This window comes from Miscanthus floridulus, chromosome 9, assembly GCF_019320115.1.
Source record: "Miscanthus floridulus cultivar M001 chromosome 9, ASM1932011v1, whole genome shotgun sequence".
In the NCBI taxonomy this organism is placed as follows: domain Eukaryota; kingdom Viridiplantae; phylum Streptophyta; class Magnoliopsida; order Poales; family Poaceae; genus Miscanthus; species Miscanthus floridulus.
This window is the reverse complement of record NC_089588.1, coordinates 1696093-1714807: the sequence shown is the minus strand read 5'-3', so window position 1 is coordinate 1714807 and position 18715 is coordinate 1696093. Positions and strand designations below refer to the sequence as shown.

At 43.1% G+C, this 18715-nt stretch overlaps 1 long non-coding RNA gene across 4 annotated transcripts; it reads right to left on the bottom strand.

Annotated features, from left to right (window-relative positions):
• Window positions 1-142: 142 nt before the first annotated feature.
• LOC136483269 (uncharacterized) lies at window positions 143-2599 on the bottom strand. Of its 4 annotated transcripts, none has more exons than XR_010765391.1 (3): window positions 2286-2599; window positions 889-1910; window positions 143-773 (listed from the first exon to the last, which is right to left on the bottom strand). It is a non-coding gene; the product is annotated as an uncharacterized lncRNA (long non-coding RNA). The 4 variants fall into 4 exon arrangements; XR_010765390.1 differs by lacking the exon at window positions 143-773 and having other exon boundaries at window positions 788-1633; window positions 1849-1910; XR_010765392.1 differs by lacking the exon at window positions 143-773 and having other exon boundaries at window positions 788-1622; window positions 1849-1910.
• Window positions 2600-18715: the final 16116 nt, after the last annotated feature.

The following is an 18715-nucleotide window of genomic DNA, read 5'->3' as shown; positions in this document are numbered from 1 at the left end:
ATATCTGGTCTCTTGCCAAAGCAGACTGCCACCACAAATGCAAGCAAATGGTCTCTTGTCTCCAAGAGATTGCAGAAAAGGAAGGTTGCCTTCAAGGATGAACAGTTGCAAGCACAAGAGTGCAGCATGGGAGATCTTGAGAATGGTGCTGAGTTGCTGTTCAGGAGATTTATCCAAGGCAGCGTTTCTCTCCTAAACATTCCTAGTGCATAGATAATTCTCAAGGCCTTTTGCTCTGGTGATTTGTGATTGGCACCCACCATTTAAAGGATCCATCAATCTTTGAACACCATTCTAGTTTGTACACAAAACCACATATACATAGATCGAATCAAAAGGCCATCCAATTCTAGAATCAAAAGGGCATCCACTCATAACTCAATTCTAGAATCAAAAGGCCATCCAAACTCCAAAGGAAATGAAAAAAATGCATGGCCACAGTCTCCATCTTGCGGCATGCCTTGATCTTGCGTAAGTTGCCAACTGGGATTTTTATCAGCTGAATGTTGTGCTAATGTGGTTTACATCAGGGGCATTATGGATATAAGGGACAACAAAAGGGACGAAGTTCCCCTAAAAAGGGTATTTAGGGTGCTCCTGTAGCGGACAAGGTGTGGCTAGAGCTGACTGCCAAGGAGGAGGGAGGGAGCCGCAAATCAACAGCCAGATGCGAGTGATATGCTGCATCATGCTGCTTGACGTGCAGCAACAATACAGGCTCATCGAAGGCCATGCCACCAAGAGCGTCGAAGACATCAAATTTCACATGTGTACTGAAAAAGGTAAGTGATACATGAAATTATTATTTATTGACACAGTCTCAAAGTTTTTCAAAGCTCTGAGTAAATGTTTATGCTAATGCGAAAGAACAACCATATATAGACTTACATTAACTATACTGGTTATGACCAGTGAACACAATTAGGGGGCCTGCTAGCGAGCGATACTCAAATCAATAAACACATCTAGCGTGGTAGGGTGGCAGATTCCATGAACTCTTTCTCTAAACTAGAACCTGGTTGTGTGGCAAATGCTTGGTAAGTAGCTTCAGCTCTTCGAGCTAGCAACATTGTTTTATTTTGCTGCCCATTTTCTAGGCCACTTTGGTAAGAGCTCACCCGTTTCTTTCGTAAAAATCTGTAATTCCGTCTCCACTTGCTTCATTGTAGGCCTTTCTTCACCACATAGTCTTAAGAACATCTCCGCGAGAGACAACGCTGCTAATCTCCTCCTTGGTTGCTTCCTCAACAACTTGAGAATCAACTACATTAGTGATTTCTTTGTTTTTCAATGCCTCAAGAAAGTAGTTTGACAAGTTTTGAACCAAGCTTGAGTTACTTGTGAAAACTGGCTTCTTTCTAGCAAGCATCTCCAGTAGTACCACTCCAAAACTATACACATCACTCTTCTCATTTAGCTGCCTTGTATAGAAATACTCCGGATCTAAGTAACCAAATGTGTAACAATGTGTGTTTGATCAACTGGAACCAATCTTGATGCGCCGAAGTCTGATATTTTAGCTGTGTAGTTCCCATCCAAGATTATATTAGAGGACTTCACATCACGATGTAAGACTGATATTGAAGCTGTTGAGTGGAGGTATGATAGAGCTCCTGCAGCTTCTGTGGCGATTCTTATGGAATCATCCCAAAACAAAGAATCATCATTTCGTGATTCAGCATGGAGAACTTGAGACAATTATCCATTGGAAATATAGTTATATACCAGCAACGGAACCTCAGATTCAAGTCAACATCGAAAGAGCTATTTGGATGTTATCTCGCTACCAACGACAACTTATGTTTTGGGCAAAAATTGTAGAACAACCAACAAGAATCGAGATGTTACCTTTTAATAATAGAAGTATCAATAATATATGTGTCAATCGATAGACAAATGAAGTACAGAACCTGCCATTTTTATAGACAAGTCAATTAAAAATGACATTAATCATAAAAACATTGAAGAATGTAAAAAGGACATCTAGACATACATCCTCTTATCCTTAACAGATTTTGAGATAACCAATCATTTTGAGATAACCACTTCTCTACAAACCTCCTCTTATCCCTAACAGATTTGTGAGGAAATTTGTGACCAAAAGGTTTGGTTGGACCTTTCACCAAATAAGCCCTCCTAACATCATCTCTAATGTCAGGATGGAATTGCTCAATTGCTACACGAAGGCCCGGATCAGAAACAACATGAACATCCGGATGAAATGCCGTAATAGTAACTCTGAAGCAGCCAAACAGGCTCAAGCAGCCAAGGCTGGGGCTCGTTACCTGCTTCTTGCTACCTGGCGGAGTGGTTGCGCCGAGGCCGAGCGGCAGCGGCCGGCCGGCCGGCCGGTTTCGGGGCTGGCCGGCTGGGGCGGGGTCGCGTCGCCGGATGCCCGGATCTGCCGGCGGCCGGAGGCAGTGAGGCGGCAAGCGGCGACAGCGAGCCTGGAGGGCGGAGCGGAGGCCAGAGTAGCGAGCGGCGTCGGGCGAGTCGCGCAAGCAGCGAGACCGCGACTCACCCTTGCGATTTCGCGAAACTTGATCTCGATCTGCATCTCAGGCCCCCTTTTCACGGACTCATCCAAAACGGACGCCAAAACCGGTGAAACCACAACACCTGGCTTTTCTCCGCTTCATTTTAATTCTGACTTATAAAATGGCTTCACGCTACAATATCTTAATTTACGCAAAATAAATGAAATCGAAGCCGACATGAACCGTGGCAAAGAGGCCCTTAATATAATTCGCTCGGAGATTTATTGCAACGCTAGCCGTGCAAGTGCAACGGCGATTGAATCATTGAACGGTGGTTGTGTGTGTGATCAGCTCGACATGAATGTGAAAGGGAGGTTCTGAACTTTCAATTGAACTTATCAGCTGGCTTATCAGTTAAAATTTACAGTATTTTTCTCTCACAACAAAACAGCTTTAGTCAACTTATTAAGCGGCTTTAATATCAACCGACCAGGCCCAATACTTGCCGTGTCGTCCTGTCCGTTAGTCAGTCTTTGGCTGAAAGCAGGACAGTGGCGCCCGAGCGCAGTCAAGTCGTCACGTGCGGCCTCTTGTCCATCGCAGTGCGTGGTCCCGAGCCCGCGCCGTGCAGCCGGTATATAAGCTATGCATAATATTTTTCTCTTCCAACAAATCAACATAAGCAATTTTACGAGCGGCCGAACAGAGCTGAGCAGGGTAGCCTGCGGCTGCCGGCGTGAAGTCTGAGCCAATCTAAGTTGGGAACAGCGTTCTAAATAGCAGGTCAAATCGAGGTATATCGATTAAATCATATTCCCTCTGGTCCATTTTATCTAGCGCAGGTTACAACGATACGGTCTCCTAAATTACACTTTGATCATTCATTTGCTTTATATTATATTATTTATGCTTATAAACTTATAATCATTGGATAGATATTTCCTTATAAATCTAATCATATAAAGTTTGTATTATAATAGTTAAAAATTATAATTCTAATTATTGGTCAAATTTTTTAAAGTTTGAATCTTGGATATGCGTGTGCGCTAGATAAAATGGACCGGAGGTAGTACATATGAGCAAATAGTTAAATCTCGAGAAAACGGGCCTATAAGGGGAGATTTACAACCTTGATTGGGAAAAAGGATTTGGTGAGATAAAAAAACTTGGCTTTCTATTTTTTTAGGTGCAACTTTGAGTTCGAAAAGAGGAATTGGTGAGTTAAAAAAAATAGCTTTGTGTTTTTAAGGAAAAAAAAGGATCCATTAGGGTCGCTCTTCCGTAAATGTGGTGCTATATGTATACAGCTTTCTGTTTTTTTTGTTATATATATATATATATATATATATATATATATATATATATATATATATATATATATATATATATATATATATATATATATATATGGCCATATAATAACTTATTGTATAGCCACCTTGATTTACAATAATGTTTATACTAATTTACCATAACATGAATATATATGTAACACCCTAAATTTGCATTTTCTAAAAATAACCAAATTGATTTATTTAAGCAATTTTGGTGAGCATTGAAATATAGGAAATAAATAATTTTTGTGAAAACTAAAATCAAATATAAGGTTAGCTGCAAGTGATGCATACATGCTGTTGCATATTTATTTTGAGATGAATGGTTTTGATTCGAATTCCAAATGAGTTCAAAATCTAATTGAAATTTGTATTTAAAATGCTTTTGGAAAATTTGTTTGGAAAAAGAAAAGGAAAAATTCCTCTTTCCCTCTCTTCCTGGACTTTCGGCCCCATGGCCATTTCTTTCCCCGCGGCCCAGCACCGCAGCCCAGCCCCGCAGCCGCGCCAGCCCGGTCGCGCGCCTCGGCCGTTCGGCCCAGCAAGCCCCGCCGGCCCACTCGGCCGCCAACCGCCCACGCCCCCCCCCCCCCCGCGCCCAGTCGCTGCCAGCCCGGGCCCCACCTGTCGGCACCGTCTCCTTCCCCGCGCGGCTCGGCAACCGCCCGCGCCCGGCGCTGCAGCAACCGCCGCCACGACGCGCGTCGTGGGCGCGTCCTCCCGTTGCCTCGGCCTCGTTAAAAGGCAGCCGAGCCCCCCCCCCTCGCGCGCCCCTGCTGCCCCGCTCCGTTTTCGCCTCGTCCCGGCCGAAACTGCCGCACGGAGGAGCCCCGCCGATCTCCGACCTCGCCGTCCGCGTCGCCGTCGTCTCCGAGCCGTCCCCACCTCTGTTTCTCGCCCGTGGTGAGCTCGCCGTGGCCCCCTCTCTCTCCCCATGCGATTCATTTTGCGTTTCGTGGTTTGTATCGCCCAATCCGCGAGCGCCGTGAGCTCTTGGCCGTCGGCCATGGCGGCCGCCGCTCCAACCTTCTCCTCCGGCCGTTTTCTCGTCATGGCCACGAACCCCCTTACCCCCCGATCTCACGGGTGTCCTCGGTGATCTTTTTGGTGGACTGTAGGCCCCTTACCGTGCTCGCCGGCGTGATCTTTGCCGCCGGCCATGGCAAGCCTCGCCGGCGTCACTGTTCCGGCCGGCCAAAACCCCCCAGGCTAATCCGAACCGTCCGATCTGGATCTAACGGCCGGAAATAGAAGATACCCCTTCGGGGGTAAATTTGCTAAAGAGTCCCTGGATTTTTCTAAGTCCTAACCCGCCGTCCTTAGCGTATTTCTCCGAATGCGCAAACCCGTTTAGAAAGCGTAAACTTCGCTGTTTAAGTCAAAAGTACGCTTTCAGTATTTACAGAAATGCCATTCGAACTGTTTCGCTTATAGAATTGTCGTTTTAACTCCGAATTGATCCATTCAAATCGCGTTAGCTTCGTAATTTCATAAGCTACATGTTGGAGCTACTGTTAGTCAAGTTTGGAACTTTTTAATTTCATGATTAGAATTAATTAAATATAGGGCTTTTGGAAAACCCGTTTTAATCATAACTTTTGCATTTTAGCTCCGTTTTTCGTGAACTTCGCATTGACGTGATCGTAGCGAAACGTAGATTAGTTTTACAAACATTTTATTTTGATTTCAATACTGTTGGTGTATTGTTCTAATGATAGGAGTGTTTGCTTTGCATGAATGCTTTTGGAATGTTGTATGTTGCCGTGTTGGTCGCGTTCAGACGGTGAGGAAAACGTTGGAGACCAAGAACTCTTCGACGACCAGCAGGACCAGCACGAGTTTGTGAACCAAGGCAAGTATAACATGGGCCTTCCTTGATGTCCTATTTCACTTTAAGCAATTACTCATTTGCATGTGTCTAATTTTGATACCCGTAAGGACATCCTAGTGATTGTTATCCTGTTCCTTGTCTCCTATGGGTTAAATGCATATGGGTAGATTGCTAGTGCTTTAACTGAACATTGATATACTTATAGATGAATGATACTATGGAACAAAGTGAGTAACATGAATTATAACAACTGTTCCATAGGGCGAAAGTGCAAATGACCTTTGTTCATGTTGCTCTCGGCCCTCCATAAGGACTTATCTGTCGGCAAAAGCTGGGACTGACAGTGCAACCGGGAGAGTCATATGGCTCTGACTTTAGCTCAGTAATAGGACCTTTCCTAGCTGGTTAGAGGTTACCTTTTTGGCGCAAATGGGGCTTGCCACTTTGGGTATAGGGCTGCCTCTGTTCCTATGAGTATAGCCGCGATGGATTTGTGCCATAGGAAAGGGGGGTCCCTACATCTGCCTGCCAAGGAAACCTAGCGGCCCTAACTTGTTAGGGAAACCTATGAAATGGCTTCATAGTGTACCCTGCCCGCTCACCTTGGTAGTGACATGGGAGTAATTAACCCGGGTATATGGGGATCACGACTCGCGGTGAATGTGCACCACCTCTGCAGAGGGTAACAAACTGTTATAACAGCCGTGCTCACGGTTACGAGCGGCCCAGAAAACTCACAGAATAACTGGTTAATGGTTGATGATCATTTAAAGTTGTTCAATGATGATATATGGTACACCTGACCCCGATATTTGTTCATATGGGAATTAAATGGGAGCTTAAGCATAACTTGATAATACTTGAGAATAAAAGTTTGACCTATTAAAAATGCTAACTGCAGTAAACCAGAGTCTATCCTTTTTGAGCTTCATAACCCCATGTTAGCTTGCTAAGTACGGAATGTACTTACACTTGTTTATTTTCTTTACTTGGATAAAAATCCCGGATGGGTAACAGATGACATCGGGTATGAGAATTTCCCGGAGGATTATTAGGCTTGTGGTCAACCAGTTGACCTTCCCTGTGATGACGGCCACGAGAGTTCATTCTATTTTATTATTCCGCTGTGATGTATGATACTAAGTTCTATTATAACTCTGATGTATGAGACACTGTGATGATACTATTGTAATTTGTCAGCTTGTGTGTGTGATTGATTTCTGGGCACACACGAGTTTTGTGCATTCAATTTTATCCTTAAAATTGGGTGTGACAAATTGGTATCAGAGCCAGGTTGACTGTAGGATGCAAGCCTAGTTAGAAAATGGTCGTTTTAGCTGCTTTGCTCCTCTGGTTTCTTGCTTACTGACTTATCCTTGTTATTTTATTAAAACATTTATGCTTTTCATACCTTAATCTATTATTTAAACTTGTTGATTCTAATTTCATCTCACTTTAAATCTATAGATGTCTCATAATCCGAAGACTGCTCGACTCAGCACCGCCGGCTATCGTGCCATGTTCACCCCGCGTGCCCCATCAGCGGAGAGGGAGATTGTGATCATCTCCGACGACGAGGAGATGGCTACACCAACGCCTACACCTACTCCTACACCAGTCGCTGTTCCCGTCTACCCTGTGGTAGCTACACCTGAGGAGTCGACGGCTACTTCCCCCACACCTGCACCCGCCCCAGCTGCCCCCGTGGAGGACGATGAGATTGGCTGGAAGTGCAAGTACTACTTCAAGCCAGCTCCAGAGACAGCCTACTACCACACTCTTCTCACCCACGTGCTGGACGACTACTTCCCCGACTTGCATGCCTCCATCAGCTACCACTGCGCCGAGTACAAGCACCCACTGGAGGCTACCTTCTGGAAGGTAGAGCTGGTGGTCACCGCATGGAATGATATCATCAATGGACATGAGGTGGAGACTGTCCACAGTGCCCCTGCCAGGAGAGCCCATGCTTTGGATGGCATGGAGGATGCAGCACAGAATGCCTACATCCACTACCATGGTCGTCGCTTCGAGGCCATGAGGGAGGATCGTTTCAGGTTCCTTCCTCGAAATGATCATGAGGGTGTTTGGCAGGTTTTGGCTCCACCAGAGAATGACCCAACTCTGGTGGCAACGGTGCAGCATGTCCACGCTATGCAGGGAGTGGATGATGAGGTCAAAGGAGAACTGCGTGCATCTCAGAGAGCGCAGAGACGTCTTCAGAAACAAGTGGATGAACTTCGTGCACAGCTGGGACAGCCTTCCATCTACAAGAAGAAGCGCCGTTCCTTCACCATGATTGACACCGCTCCATAGGTGTTAGGTGCCTTGATCTAGATTATCACGTCGTTAGTTGTGTCCTTATTTAGTCTTGTTGGTCTTGTGAACTTGGTTGATTAGATGTTTGATTTGTGAACTTGGTTGAGTTGGTATTTTGCTTGATTGCTGGAAGTTTGTGGGCATGTCCACAACTTCCTTAGATTGGAACTTTAAATTTAGGATGAAATCTTAATGCAGAAGTATCATTTTATCTTATCTCTGCTGTGCTGATTTCTGGAGCAGCCTGTGTTCTTTATCTGGTAACTCGAAATCTGGGATGATAAAAATTCTGAAATTTTTATGGAGATAACTAGACCTCTGTATCTTTCAAGTGTCTTTGGAATCGCGTCAATATCTGTTCATATTTGGGAGATCTAGCTGTCACAAGTTGATGTTCCTGCGCTGTCTGGAACTCAGAACAGTTTCGGTTTAGCTCTATTTTTGACTATGTGCGAGTTCGAATCTGTAAAAGTGGTCTAAATGAAAGTTGTAGCTGATGTCCTAAGCTTTCTAACGAATCTTGGTGCACCTCTGTTGGATCTCTGGAACTCGAGTTATAACAGTTTTACTGAACTGCTGAATTTGAATCTTGCCCAGAAAATTTTCAGCATTGTTTCTTATCTTTTGTAAGCTCTCTATAATTGGAAAAATCCCTAAATTTTGCACATTTGTTGGAAAACAGATGGCCGCAAGAGGAGGAAGAGGCAGAGGTCGTGGTCGTGGACGTGATGCTCTCATAAATCCACCACCACCGCCACCTGTGACCATGGAGCAGATATTGGGAATGCAAGCGCAGCTGATGCAAGCTATGATGCAGCGCTTGGACAATGAACCTGCAAGAGGTCCACCGCCTGTCCAGGTTAGAGATAACCGTGGAGAGTTTATGAAAGGTCGTCCACCGGTGTTCACACATGCCTCAGACCCTATGGAGGCCGATGATTGGTTGCGTGCTGTGGAGAAACAACTGAACATAGCACAATGCAACGACCTAGAGAAAGTGTTGTATGCTTCAGGGCAACTCCAAGGGGCTGCTCAGGATTGGTGGGAATCATTCCAGTTTGGACGTCCCAACAATGCCCCTGATATCACTTGGCAGGAATTTAAGGACAGTTTCCGATCATACCATATTCCTGATGGACTAGTGGAACTGAAGCAGGAAGAATTCAGATCTCTCAAGCAAGGATCAATGACTGTGGCGGAATATCGGGACAAGTTCGCACAACTATCTCGCTACGCTCCTAATGATGTGGTAGATGACAAGGATAAGCAACGCCGTTTCCTCAAGGGACTCTATGATGGACAGCAGCTCCAGCTGATGTCTAATACTTATCCTAACTTCCAGTCTTTAGTGAATCGCGCAATCGTGATTGATGATAAGCGCAAGGAGATGGAAGCTAAGAAGAGAAGGCTCCAAGGGCAAGCTTCTGGAAGCAACACTCGCCCATGTGTTTTTCCCCAGCAAGGTTTCCAGCAGAGGAATCAAGGACCAACTCATCAGGGAAACCGTGGTCAGTATCCTCAGCGGAACCAGTTCCAACAACGCCCTCAGTTTCAGCAACAGTTTGGAAATTAGCGTCCCCCACAACAGACTAGCAATCCTACAACACGCCAGGGAGTGCCTAACAATGCTCCTGTGAAGAGTGGTGCACCCAACAATCCCAATGCCTGTTACCGATGTGGAGAAGTAGGTCACTATGCTCATCAGTGTCCTAAGAAGCAGAATCAACAAGCACCTCAGAACCAGGCCAACAATCAGAAGTTCAACGCCCGACCACCTCTCACAGCGAAGGTGAACTATGTGTCATCTGATGTAGCTCAGGAGACGCCTGAGGTCATGTTGGGTACGTTCAGTGTCAACTCTATTTCTGCTACCGTACTTTTTGATTCTGGTGCTTCGCATTCTTTTATCTCTCAAGCTTTTGTTAGAATGCATAGCATACCTTTGTGTGCCATGAAAAACCCAATACTAGTGAATTCCCCGGGAGGTAGTATGCCCGCTTCTTATTGGAGCCCCTCAACTAGCATTTCCTTAAGGGGGGTAGACTTCAAGGTGAAGCCTATTGTGTTGAGAACAGCGGGAATTGATCTTATCCTGGGAATGGATTGGATGAAACAACACCGGGCAGTGATACAGTGTCAGGAGAAATCTGTGGTTGTAACATCACTCAATGGGGATAGAATCTGTGTAGAAGTAGTAGTGCAAGCTCAGCCTACAGCCACAGTGAATCAGCTAGATGGTGAAATCAATGAACAAGATCGTGTCGTAGAGGAATTTCCGGATGTCTTCCCCGATGACTTGCCAGGTATGCCACCTGACCGAGACATTGAATTCATTATTGAATTATTACCTGGAACTGCACCAATAGCTAAACGCCCTTATAGAATGGGAGTTAATGAATTAGAAGAGCTTAAGAAACAACTAAAAGAGTTGCAAGAAAAAGGTTTCATACGCCCCAGTTCTTCCCCATGGGGGGCACCTGTGATCTTTGTGGATAAGAAGGATGGTAGTCAACGGATGTGTGTGGATTACCGCTCACTTAATGAGGTTACCATCAAGAATAAATACCCTTTGCCTAGGATAGATGATTTGTTTGATCAGTTGAGAGGAGCTCATGTGTTCTCCAAGATTGATCTCCGATCTGGTTATCATCAGCTTAAGATTCGGAACTCGGATATACCCAAGACAGCATTCACTACACGGTATGGATTATATGAGTACACCGTTATGTCTTTTGGATTGACCAATGCACCTGTATACTTCATGTATTTGATGAATAAGGTGTTCATGGAGTTTCTGGATAAATTTGTGGTAGTATTCATAGATGACATACTAATATTCTCCAAGACAGAAGAAGATCATGCGGAACACATAAGGATGGTCTTGCAAAAGCTTAGAGAGCATAAGTTGTACGCTAAGCGGAGCAAGTGTGAGTTTTGGTTAAAGGAAGTCTCTTTTCTGGGTCATGTTGTCTCTAATGGTGGGATAGCAGTGGATCCAGGCAAAGTGCAAGACGTACTAAATTGGAAACCACCAACTACTGTAAGTGAGATTCGTAGCTTTTTGGGATTGGCTGGTTATTACCGAAGGTTCATTGAATGCTTTTCCAAGCTAGCCAAGCCTATGACAGCTTTGTTGGAAAAGAATGCTAAGTATGTATGGTCGGATAAATGCCAGGCAAACTTTGAAGAGCTAAAGAAGAGATTGACTACAGCTCCAGTATTAATTTTGCCCGATTTAAACAAGAACTTCTCTATATATTGTGATGCATCCCGTTTGGGTCTCGGATGTGTGCTTATGCAAGAAGGAAGAGTGGTGGCATATGCATCTAGACAATTGAGGAAGCATGAGTTGAATTATCCTACTCATGACTTGGAATTGGTAGCTGTGGTTCATGCCTTAAAGATCTGGAGACATTATCTGATTGGACATAAGAGTGATATCTATACTGATCATAAGAGTTTGAAGTATATCTTCACCCAATCAGATCTGAATCTAAGACAACGTCGTTGGTTGGAATTGATCAAAGACTATGATTTGGAAGTGCATTATCACCCGGGAAAGGCAAATGTCGTAGCTGATGCACTTAGCAGAAAGAGTTATGCCAATAGACTTCAGACGACAATTATGCCCGCAGAGTTGTGTGCTGAAATGGAGTATCTCAACTTGGGTCTTGTCACTAATGCAATGGAATTGGTGATAGAGCCTACCTTGGAGCAGGAGATACGTAAAGGTCAGTTGGAGGATGAAAAACTTAAGGAGATAGCAGAGAATGTAGTGCTTGGAAAGGCACCCGGATTCAGAATGGATGAGAATGGAACTCTTTGGTTCGGGAAAAGGATATGTGTACCGGAAGTGAAAGCTATCCGAGATGCAATTCTGCAAGAGGCCCATGAGTCTGCTTATTCTATATATCCCGGAAGTACCAAGATGTACTTGGATCTCAAAGAAAAGTATTGGTGGTATAGTTTGAAGAGAGATGTGGCAGAATATGTGGCTTTGTGTGACACTTGTCAAAGAGTGAAAGCTGAGCATCAAAGACCTGCAGGGTTACTACAACCAATGAAGGTCCCTGAATGGAAATGGGAAGAAGTTGGCATGGATTTTATTGTAGGATTACCCCACACTCAAAGAGGTTATGATTCAATATGGGTAATAGTGGATCGACTCACCAAGGTCGCTCACTTTTTACCAGTCAAGACTACTTATAATGGTGCAAGGTTAGTAGAGTTATACATGGAACGAATAGTGTGCTTGCATGGTGTTCCCAAGAAAATTCTGTCGGATAGAGGCACCCAATTTACATCGCAATTCTGGCATAAAGTACATAGATCTTTGGGAACCAAGTTGAATTTCAGTTCTGCTTACCACCCGCAAACCGATGGACAGACTGAAAGGATCAACCAGATTTTGGAAGATATGTTGAGAGCCTGTGCACTTCAGTATGGTGATAGTTGGGATAAGAGTCTGCCTTACGCAGAGTTCTCATACAACAATAGTTATCAAAAGAGCCTCAAGATGGCACCTTTCGAGGCGTTGTATGGACGTAAGTGTAGAACGCCTTTGTTCTGGAATCAGACTGGAGAAACCCAAGTGTTTGGTCCCGATGTCCTTAGAGACGCGGAAGAACAAGTAAGAAAGATTAGAGACAATTTGAGAGTGGCTCAGTCTCGACAGAAGAGTTACGCTGATACCCGTAGAAGAGAGCTAACTTTCGAGATTGGTGATTATGTGTACTTGAAAGTGTCACCAATGAGAAGTGTGAGAAGATTCAATATGAAGAGAAAATTAGCACCAAGGTATATAGGACCTTTTAAGATCCTAGAGAGACGTGGAGAAGTAGCTTATCAGTTGGAATTGCCTGAGAGCTTGTCCGGTGTGCACGACGTGTTCCATGTTTCCCAGTTGAAAAAGTGTCTGAGGGTACCTGAAGAACAAATTCCTTTAGAAGAACTTGTTGTTAAGGAAGATCTTACTTATGAAGAGTATCCGATAAAGATCTTGGAAACTGCCGAAAGAGTTACGAGAAGCCGAACAATAAAGATGTGCAAGGTACAGTGGAATCGTTATACAGAAGATGAGGCTACTTGGGAAAGAGAAGAGGATCTGAGAAAGACTTATCCCCAACTGTTTGAGTAAGCAATCACCCGAATCTCGAGGACGAGATTCATCTTAAGGGGGGTAGAATTGTAACACCCTAAATTTGCATTTTCTAAAAATAACCAAATTGATTTATTTAAGCAATTTTGGTGAGCATTGAAATATAGGAAATAAATAATTTTTGTGAAAACTAAAATCAAATATAAGGTTAGCTGCAAGTGATGCATACATGCTGTTGCATATTTATTTTGAGATGAATGGTTTTGATTCGAATTCCAAATGAGTTCAAAATCTAATTGAAATTTGTATTTAAAATGCTTTTGGAAAATTTGTTTGGAAAAAGAAAAGGAAAAATTCCTCTTTCCCTCTCTTCCTGGACTTTCGGCCCCATGGCCATTTCTTTCCCCGCGGCCCAGCACCGTAGCCCAGCCCCGCAGCCGCGCCAGCCCGGTCGCGCGCCTCGGCCGTTCGGCCCAGCAAGCCCCGCCGGCCCACTCGGCCGCCAACCGCCCACGCCCCCCCCCGCGCCCAGTCGCTGCCAGCCCGGGCCCCACCTGTCGGCGCCGTCTCCTTCCCCGCGCGGCTCGGCAACCGCCCGCGCCCGGCGCTGCAGCAACCGCCGCCACGACGCGTGTCGTGGGCGCGTCCTCCCGTTGCCTCGGCCTCATTAAAAGGCAGCCGAGCCCCCCCCTCGCGCGCCCCTGCTGCCCCGCTCCGTTTTCGCCTCGTCCCGGCCGAAACTGCCGCACGGAGGAGCCCCGCCGATCTCCGACCTCGCCGTCCGCGTCGCCGTCGTCTCCGAGCCGTCCCCACCTCTGTTTCTCGCCCGTGGTGAGCTCGCCATGGCCCCCTCTCTCTCCCCATGCGATTCATTTTGCGTTTCGTGGTTTGTATCGCCCAATCCGCGAGCGCCGTGAGCTCTTGGCCGTCGGCCATGGCGGCCGCCGCTCCAACCTTCACCTCCGGCCGTTTTCTCGTCATGGCCACGAACCCCCTTACCCCCCGATCTCACGGGTGTCCTCGGTGATCTTTTTGGTGGACCGTAGGCCCCTTACCGTGCTCGCCGGCGTGATCTTTGCCGCCGGCCATGGCAAGCCTCGCCGGCGTCACTGTTCCGGCCGGCCAAAACCCCCCAGGCTAATCCGAACCGTCCGATCTGGATCTAACGGCCGGAAATAGAAGATACCCCTTCGGGGGTAAATTTGCTAAAGAGTCCCTGGATTTTTCTAAGTCCTAACCCGTCGTCCTTAGCGTATTTCTCCGAATGCGCAAACCCGTTTAGAAAGCGTAAACTTCGCTGTTTAAGTCAAAAGTACGCTTTCAGTATTTACAGAAATGCCATTCGAACTGTTTCGCTTATAGAATTGTCGTTTTAACTCCGAATTGATCCATTCAAATCGCGTTAGCTTCGTAATTTCATAAGCTACATGTTGGAGCTACTGTTAGTCAAGTTTGGAACTTTTTAATTTCATGATTAGAATTAATTAAATATAGGGCTTTTGGAAAACCCGTTTTAATCATAACTTTTGCATTTTAGCTCCGTTTTTCGTGAACTTCGCATTGACGTGATCGTAGCGAAACGTAGATTAGTTTTACAAACATTTTATTTTGATTTCAATACTGTTGGTGTATTGTTCTAATGATAGGAGTGTTTGCTTTGCATGAATGCTTTTGGAATGTTGTATGTTGCCGTGTTGGTCGCGTTCAGACGGTGAGGAAAACGTTGGAGACCAAGAACTCTTCGACGACCAGCAGGACCAGTACGAGTTTGTGAACCAAGGCAAGTATAACATGGGCCTTCCTTGATGTCCTATTTCACTTTAAGCAATTACTCATTTGCATGTGTCTAATTTTGATACCCGTAAGGACATCCTAGTGATTGTTATCCTGTTCCTTGTCTCCTATGGGTTAAATGCATATGGGTAGATTGCTAGTGCTTTAACTGAACATTGATATACTTATAGATGAATGATACTATGGAACAAAGTGAGTAACATGAATTATAACAACTGTTCCATAGGGCGAAAGTGCAAATGACCTTTGTTCATGTTGCTCCCGGCCCTCCATAAGGACTTATCTGTCGGCAAAAGCTGGGACTGACAGTGCAACCGGGAGAGTCATATGGCTCTGACTTTAGCTCAGTAATAGGACCTTTCCTAGCTGGTTAGAGGTTACCTTTTTGGCGCAAATGGGGCTTGCCACTTTGGGTATAGGGCTGCCTCTGTTCCTATGAGTATAGCCGCGATGGATTTGTGCCATAGGAAAGGGGGGTCCCTACATCTGCCTGCCAAGGAAACCTAGCGGCCCTAACTTGTTAGGGAAACCTATGAAATGGTTTCATAGTGTACCCTGCCCGCTCACCTTGATAGTGACATGGGAGTAATTAACCCGGGCATATGGGGATCACGACTCGCGGTGAATGTGCACCACCTCTGCAGAGGGTAACAAACTGTTATAACAGCCGTGCTCACGGTTACGAGCGGCCCGGAAAACTCACAGAATAACTGGTTAATGGTTGATGATCATTTAAAGTTGTTCAATGATGATATATGGTACACCTGACCCCGATATTTGTTCATATGGGAATTAAATGGGAGCTTAAGCATAACTTGATAATACTTGAGAATAAAAGTTTGACCTATTAAAAATGCTAACTGCAGTAAACCAGAGTCTATCCTTTTTGAGCTTCATAACCCCATGTTAGCTTGCTAAGTACGGAATGTACTTACACTTGTTTATTTTCTTTACTTGGATAAAAATCTCGGATGGGTAACAGATGACATCGGGTATGAGAATTTCCCGGAGGATTATTAGGCTTGTGGTCAACCAGTTGACCTTCCCTGTGATGACGGCCACGAGAGTTCATTCTATTTTATTATTCCGCTGTGATGTATGATACTAAGTTCTATTATAACTCTGATGTATGAGACACTGTGATGATACTATTGTAATTTGTCAGCTTGTGTGTGTGATTGATTCCTGGGCACACACGAGTTTTGTGCATTCAATTTTATCCTTAAAATTGGGTGTGACAATATATATATATATATATATATATATATATATATATATATATATATATATATATATATGCAGCTGACCATATAATAACTTATTGTATAGCCATCTTGATTTACAATAATGTTTATACTAATTTACCATAACATGAAAATGCATTTACGATACTCGTGTTACTACAACTCACGGTGATATTTACCATAATGTTATAGTAAATCACTTAGTAAGGAGTTACTGTAGTCTTGTAAATTAGCATAGTAACTATCGTAACTCAAAGTAGCCACAGAATAAGTTATTCTATGGCCAGCTGCAGAACAGTATATATATATATTACTACCCTGTAGCTGGCTACAAAATAACTTATTCTGTAGCCACTTTGAGTTACGATAATTACTATATTAATTTACGAGATTATAGTAACTCCGTACTAAGTGGTTTACTGTAACGTTATGGTAAATATCTTCATGTGTTATAGTAACCCAACTGTCATAAATATGTATTGACATTATCGTAAATAGAGGTGGCTACGGAATAACTTATTTTGTAGCTGGCTACTGAATATACTCTCCATATATATATATATATATATATATATATATATATATATATATATATATATATATATATATATATATATATATGGAGAGTATATTCAGTAGCCAGCTACAAAATAAGTTATTCCGACGATAATGTCGATATATATTTACGATAGTTAGGTTACTATAACACATGAGGATATTTACCATAACATTATAGTAAACCATATAGTAAAGAGTTACTATAATCTCGTAAATTAACATAGTAATTATCGTAACTCAAAGTGGCTACAGAATAAGTTATTTTGTAGCCAGCTACAGAGTAGTAGTTCTAGAGTTACTATAATCTCGTAAATTAACATAGTAATTATCGTAACTCAAAGTGGTTACAGAATAAGTTATTCTATATAGAACTACTACCCTGTAGCTGGCTACAAAATAACTTATTCTGTAGCCACTTTGAGTTACGATAATTACTATGTTAATTTACGAGATTATAGTAACTCCTTACTAAATGGTTTACTATAACGTTATGGTAAATATCTCCATGTGTTATAGTAACCCAACTGTCGTAAATATGTATTGACATCGTAAATTAGTATATAAAATTATCGTAAATAGAGGTGGCTACAGAATAACTTATTTTGTAGCCGGCTACTGAATAGCCTCTCCCTATATATATACCATCTCAGCTCCAAATTACAAATCGTCCCGCCTTAATTTTTGCTATACACTTCATTATACGTGTGTTTTACAAGTCACATTAGCTTTGTCCTAAGTCGAACATGACTAACTTTGACCATTCATTTCAAAAAAATCCTTATTGTTTCACAACATATGAATTATAAATTATGAAAGTATTACTATTATTTCACAACATATGAATTATATATTATAAAGTATTTCTCATAGTGAATCTAAAATTTAAATCTTATGTCATAGACATATATATTATTTTTTTAAATCAATAGTTAAAAGTATAAATATTTGATTTAGGATAAAGCTAATATGATAAGCAAATAAAATCAGAGGAAGTATTTTATTATAATTTAAAAAGCTAAAATGACCTTAATTTAGAACGGAAAGAGAATAAAGTATATGCAGTGGCGGAGGGAAGGGGGGCTGAGGGGGGCCTGGCACCCCCCAACCTTCCCATAACTCCCATAATACACCCCCTAAATTAGGTGCTTAATTATCTAATTAGCTAGTTAATGATACTATTAGTACTATAATTTTTTTATGCTTACTCCATATTAATATCTAATAGTATCTTAGATAAATAAAAATTAGGTCTTTCTAATATTTTCTCCATATCTTTTTGTTTTCGTTATTGCTTATCAAACATTAATTTGTTCCCATACCACACACTCTAATTAGCTAGTTAATTGAAATCAGTGCTTTTTCTTGTTTAATCCTTCAAAATTGATCTTCAATTGGCATTAGCGAATTTGGTCAATATTTAAAATTTAAATGCTACATAGTGGTATGATGTTTCCGTTTAATCATCTACCGTTTAAGTGACCGTTTTGTCCGACGCTAAACGACAAGTGACCGATTGTTTGCCATTTAACATTTATGATCTAGTGCTAATTAGTTTTGGCCCTGTTTAACTACTTGTTATTACCATAATTCTTTTTCGGTCAAAGAATTAGATTGATCGGGTAAAGGTTAGAGGCCTGAGGCTAATTAAACTCCCTTCATTTTTTAGTTTTTTCTGCTTTCTTTTGTATCGCAACATAAACGTTTATTTGGGTGTTATGTACATCTTTGTCGCGTGTATACATTTTGACATGCATGGTTGTTGCCGGTTTGCACGGCCTCCCTATGCTCAAATCCTAGCTCGGCCCCAGTATATGGTATTGTTTATTTTTAAGGAAAAGTATAGACTTTGTGAATGAAGACAATTAAAAAATAGTGGAAATGAACAGTCTTTTTTTTAGCAAAGTGGAAACGAACAGCTAGTGAGGCTGCAAGCCACACGTCCTGAAAATGTACAAACCTCACGGCCCACAGGCTACTATATCCAAGTGAGCCGAGCCTAACAGATCATTGGTTGCTGCTGCAGTGCTGCCAACCAGGTGTGATGGTGCTGCGCGGGGAAT